Source organism: Coregonus lavaretus, assembly GCF_964263955.1.
Source record: "Coregonus lavaretus genome assembly, chromosome: 2".
Classification (NCBI taxonomy): domain Eukaryota; kingdom Metazoa; phylum Chordata; class Actinopteri; order Salmoniformes; family Salmonidae; genus Coregonus; species Coregonus lavaretus.
Genome location: NC_139989.1, coordinates 4317667 through 4324128, shown reverse-complemented (window position 1 = coordinate 4324128; position 6462 = coordinate 4317667).

The following is a 6462-nucleotide window of genomic DNA, read 5'->3' as shown; positions in this document are numbered from 1 at the left end:
ATGCCAGACTCTCATGTCTGTCTTATTTTGTGTAGCATGATGACATCTTCAATGCTGTGATCTATATCATATCATTACTGTATGTTGGAGAGCATGTTCAGGCTCCACTTTCAATTCAAAGATAATGATATAACCATGGCAATGCAGATAGCATGTCAGCATGCCTAGAGGGAATCTACACATTAGTGTTACTCAAAGCACCATTCCAAAGAATAGGACATCAAATTCCATGGATTCATTCAATCAGGGTTGGAATTACTCATTGTTCCTTTGTGGGGTGCTCTGAACATAGTGTAATGAACCAATGTTAATATTATGAATGGTTATGGGGATTGGGGTGCCCATAGGGGTGCCCACGTGGATACTTCAATGCTTACTGGGGGGTTCCTGATTGAGTATTTTGGTATTTTATTAGGATCCCCATTAGCTGTTGCAAAAGCAGCAGCTACTCTTCCTGGGATCCACACCAAACATGAAACATGACATAATACAGAACATTAACAGACCAGAACAGCTCAAGGACAGAACTACATACATTTAAAACGTCACACATAGCCTACATATCAATACATACACACAACATATCTAGGTCAAATAGGGGAGAGGCATTGTGCCGTGAGGTGTTGCTTTATCTGTTTTTTTAAACCAGGTTTGCTCTTCACTTGAGCAATCTGAGATGGAAGGGAGTTCCATGCAATCATGGCTCTATATAATACTGTACGTTTTCTTGATTTTGTTCTGGATTTGGCGACTATGAAAAGACCCCTGGTGGCATATCTGGTGGGGTAAGTGTGTGTGTCAGAGCTGTGTGTAAGTTGACAATGCAAACAATTTCTAATTTTCAAGACATTAATGTTTCTTATAAAAAGAAGAAGTGATGCAGTCAGTCTCTCCTCTACTTTTAGCCAAGAGAAACTGGCATGCATAGGATTGATATTAGCCCTCTGGTTACAGTGAAGAGCAAGACGTGCCACCTTGTTCTGGGCCAGATGCAGTTTTTCTAGGTCCTTCTTTGCAGCACCTGACCATATGACTGGGCAATAATCAATTTAAGATAAAACTAGAGCCTGCAGGACTTGCTTTGTGGAGTGTGGTGCCAAAAAAGCAGAGCATCTCTTTATCACGGACAGACCTCTCCCCATCTTTACAACCATTGAATCAATATGTTTTGACCATGATAGTTTACAATCCAAGGTAACACCAAGTAATTTAGTCTCCTGAACTTGCTCAACAGCCACATCATTCATTATCAGATTCAGCTGAAGTCTAGAACTTATGGAATGATTTGTACCAAATACAATGCTCTTAGATTTAGAGATGTTCAGGACTAGTTTATTACTGGCCACCCATTCTAAAACTGACTGCAACTCTTTGATTAAGGTTGCAGTGATTTCACTAGCTGTGGTTGCTGACGCATATAGGGTTGAATCATCAGTATACATAGACACTAGTAAAAACAGAAAAGAGTAGCGGGCCAAGAGAGCTGCCCTGCAGTACACCATACTTTACATGTGTACACCATACAAACCCTCTGTGTTCTATTAGATAGATAGCTCTAAATCCATGATATGGCAGAGGTTGAAAAGCCAAAACATAAATGCATCAAGTGCAGCGTCTGGATGCTCCTCATTACACACCTCAGACCAAAAAACATGGACATCAGTACAAAACTTTTTGTATGATCTCTTATACATTATTTTAGGCCTAGCCTTTGCAGTTTAGACTTTTCTAGATATGGCCACTCTATTATGGTTAGTACATCCAATAGGTATTGATACAGCTTTAGAGCAGAGTGCTGCAGTATTGATAAAAAGGTGATCAATACATGTGGATGATATACAGTGGGGAAAAAAAGTATTTAGTCAGCCACCAATTGTGCAAGTTCTCCCACTTAAAAAGTTGAGAGAGGCCTGTAATTTTCATCATAGGTACACGTCAACTATGACAGACAAATTGAGAAAAAAAAATCCAGAAAATCACATTGTAGGATTTTTAATGAATTTATTTGCAAATTATGGTGGAAAATAAGTATTTGGTCACCTACAAACAAGCAAGATTTCTGGCTCTCACAGACCTGTAACTTCTTCTTTAAGAGGCTCCTCTGTCCTCCACTCGTTACCTGTATTAATGGCACCTGTTTGAACTTGTTATCAGTATAAAAGACACCTGTCCACAACCTCAAACACTCACACTCCAAACTCCACTATGGCCAAGACCAAAGAGCTGTCAAAGGACACCAGAAACAAAATTGTAGACCTGCACCAGGCTGGGAAGACTGAATCTGCAATAGGTAAGCAGCTTGGTTTGAAGAAATCAACTGTGGGAGCAATTATTAAGAAATGGAAGACATACTGATAATCTCCCTCGATCTGGGGCTCCACGCAAGATCTCACCCCGTGGGGTCAAAATGATCACAAGAACGGTGAGCAAAAATCCCAGAACCACACGGGGGGACCTAGTGAAGACCTGCAGAGAGCTGGGACCAAAGTAACAAAGCCTACCATCAGTAACACACTACGCCGCCAGGGACTCAAATCCTGCAGTACCAGACGTGTCCCCCTGCTTAAGCCAGTACATGTCCAGGCCCGTCTGATGTTTGCTAGAGTGCATTTGGATGATCCAGAAGAGGATTGGGAGAATGTCATATGGTCAGATGAAACCAAAATATAACTTTTTGGTAAAAATTCAACTCGTCGTGTTTGGAGGACAAAGAATGCTGAGTTGCATCCAAAGAACACCATACCTACTGTGAAGCATGGGGGTGGAAACATCATGCTTCGGGGCTGTTTTTCTGCAAAGGGACCAGGACGACTGATCCGTGTAAAGGAAAGAATGAATGGGGCCATGTATTGTGAGATTTTGAGTGAAAACCTCCTTCCATCAGCAAGGGCATTGAAGATGAAACGTGGCTGGGTCTTTCAGCATGACAATGATCCCAAACACACCGCCCGGGCAACGAAGGAGTGGCTTCGTAAGAAGCATTTCAAGGTCCTGGAGTGGCCTAGCCAGTCTCCAGATCTCAACCCCATAGAAAATCTTTGGAGGGAGTTGAAAGTCCGTGTTGCCCAGCGACAGCCCCAAAACATCACTGCTCTAGAGGAGATCTGCATGGAGGAATGGGCCAAAATACCAGCAACAGTGTGTGAAAACCTTGTGAAGACTTAAAGAAAACGTTTGACCTGTGTCATTGCCAACAAAGGGTATATAACAAAGTATTGAGAAACTTTTGTTATTGACCATTAAAAATCCTACAATGTGATTTTCTGGATTTTTTTTCTCATTTTGTCTGTCATAGTTGACGTGTACCTATGATGAAAATTACAGGCCTCTCTCATCTTTTTAAGTGGGAGAACTTGCACAATTGGTGGCTGACTAAATACTTTTTTCCCCACTGTAGTTCCTGTAGTGTTTGTAAACACCCTGGTAGGTTGATTAATAACCTGAACCAGATTACAGGCACTGGTTACAGTGAGCCGCTTCCTCTTGAGCGGACAGCTTGATGAAAACAGAAAATAGACCTTTCTGTTAACATCACACACATTATCAAGCATTGCACACATATTATCCACATAATGGATGTTAGTACTTGGTGGCCTATAGCAGCACCCTAAAAGAAGAGACTTTAGATGAGGTAGGTGAACGTGCAACCACAACACTTCAACAGCATTAGAGATGAGATCCTCTCTAAAATGTACAGGAATATGGCTCTGAACATATACAATAACACCTCCCCCATAGGCATTCCTGTCTCTTTTTTAAATGTTATATCCCTGTATTGCTACTGCTGTATCATCAAAGTAATTATCTAAGTGAGTCTCAGAGATGGCCAATATATGAATGTTATCTGATTTTATCAAGTTATTGATTTCATAAACCTTATTTCAAATTCTACATTTATTTTTAGCCCTTTCCTGGGTAGCTAATCGAAGGTAGACATCATATGAAGGGGGAAAAAACCCCAAAGCAAAACAAGAACATTGTTTGGCTAATAGAGTCAGTTGGTGTATGTGTGTGTGTGCGATGTGGCGCTGAAGCTACAGACCTGGAAGCTAAGCTCTCTCACTCCTCCCAGGCTTTTGGGAGGGAGGGTGGACAATGAGCCTGTCGTAGCCGATGTAAGCAATGTCCCCATGCTCTCTGGCAGCTTTCAAGGCTAGGATAAGTTATTTCCGCCTCTAACACACAGCTTCCGAGTAGTCCTCGTTAAGGAAGATGTTGGTTCCTCTTAAGTTCTTGGCTCTCTCCAGAACAGCCATCTTATCCTTAAACCTTAGGAACTTGACCACTATCGGCCTGGGTCTGTCACCTGGGCTGGTTACAGGTTTTCCAGACGTGTGGGCGCTCTCCACCTCAATCTTCCAATGATCCATCTGCAGTGTTTTAGTGATAATCTTTCGTACTTTCTCTTCATGTGAAGACTCTGGTATGCCATCCACAACGATGTTATTCCTCCTGGATTGTCCCTCTACATAGTCTGTTTTCCCAGTCATTGTTAATAATGATTCACAGACAGTGCTGATGTCATCTCGCGTGGACTTGTTGTCATATTGCTGCAAGTCTCTTTCAGGACATCCACCACTCCATCAAGATATGTAACTTTCAAAATACAGAAATCATCACCGTATGATGCATTTTGCATCATAGGATGCAAAATGCATCATACAGGGATTTATTTTGAAAGTTACATATCTTGAAAACTTGATTGCTGACAAGTAAAACATTTTGGGACTATGTTAACAATGGACTAATGAAACAAATACCAAAATATTGTTTTTGGGTGGAGTTTCCCTTTAAGATCCTTGACCTCTCTGGTCCATTCTTTTGTTAGTTGAGTCCATCAGTATTTGGACAAAGCTCTTGAAGCTATTTTCCGGTTGTTGTAACAAATGCTTGTAGAACCCTTTTTGTTCATTTAAAAGATCCTTCCCCTGTGATAGAGAAAAACTGTCCTCTCCGTTACTCTCCACCGGCTTTGGATGTCATGGTAGCAAACGTAGGCTAACGCTGGTACTCCACGCAGTTCTAGACGGCAGGTTGCAGGGTAGATAGAAACAGCAACAAACAGCAGGGATTTAGACAGCCACAAGCCCGGGACAATCCGCAGTCCCAGCCACAAGGGCTAACCACGTCGCGGGCTGAGTTCCACCTTTCAGGAAACATTGCTAGCTTGATAGCTAGTTAGCAGCTAGGCTACCTGCTATGCCAAGCATCTTTTCAGACTTTTGGTTGGCAGGATCCCTGGACAGATAGCTGCGGTCCCAGCAACTGATGCTAACCACGGCGTAGGATCCAAATTCAAAAGGTAGCTAGTAACCAAACTTTTTGAATAGAACACTTTTTCTGAGATTTTCAAAACTTTTAAAACAACAAACCGAGCTCTCCCTCGGTATTGGGTTTCCCAACACCCTTGGGCACCCTTTGACCCCCTGATTCTAACAGCTCTGAACTAACAAACAACAACATTCTTTGAAATAATGTCAGTTTATCACCCTAAGATCCCTAAATGTCACTGAGCATGGTCATCAATACGCCTCATGTCAAGGTTGGGCTTGTAGGAGAGACCAGACGTGCCGAGGCCGAGAGTGTGAAAACCTTCAAGACAGAATCAAGAGAAATGTCGGCAGTGCAGAGCATAGACGTGACCTAACCTTGCCCCCAGCCATGTCTTGACAAGTCTTCAATGCGACTGAAGCTTCAAAGGAATCAGAGAAATCCAGGAGACAAGTCTCCTTCCCTCTTATCTCATCTAATCCCCACGCTATAGGCTTTCTGCTCTGAAAATGACATTTTGGGGCTTGTTAAAGGCATCCCTTTGGAGCTGTTTTGACAACGAGTTCATTGGCAACACAACAGACTAATGAACACAACCAATTTTAGTCAAATATACACAAATACTGTATTATAGCTGCATAAACTCCACAAATACAATAAAGATAATGCACATTACAATACAAAAGCCTCAACAACATCATCATCAGGTATTAGCTGAGCTAATAGAGTTGAGGTCAGAGGACGTGCTCTCTATTGTTAGGCCTGCCGCAAGCTAATTCAACCTCTGAACGAACAAGGTGGGAATCACCCTCACAACACAATGGAGGTTTGAAATCAAACCACCATTAGCATATTTGGCCCTTTGTGCAATTCAACAACACTGCCATATGCAGCTAGCAACCGGTAATTGTGGTAAGCGTTCTGCTAATCTATTCTACAATTATTAGAGTGGCCTGCTTTGGCTGCCCTCACAGAGGAATGCAGGGAGAGAGTGCGCGGGTCTTTTCAGAGGCTGTCTGCAGAAACCCTGATGGATGTACAGGCAGAGGAGGACAGAGAGGAGTTCCAAACCAGAGCCTCCTCCGATATAATTACAACTCTTTGTCACACACAAATAGGGTTCTCTCTCTTTCCCCCTCTCTCTCTCTCTGTGTGTGTGTAAAGGACATCCTTGGCAAGCCGGCATTAATT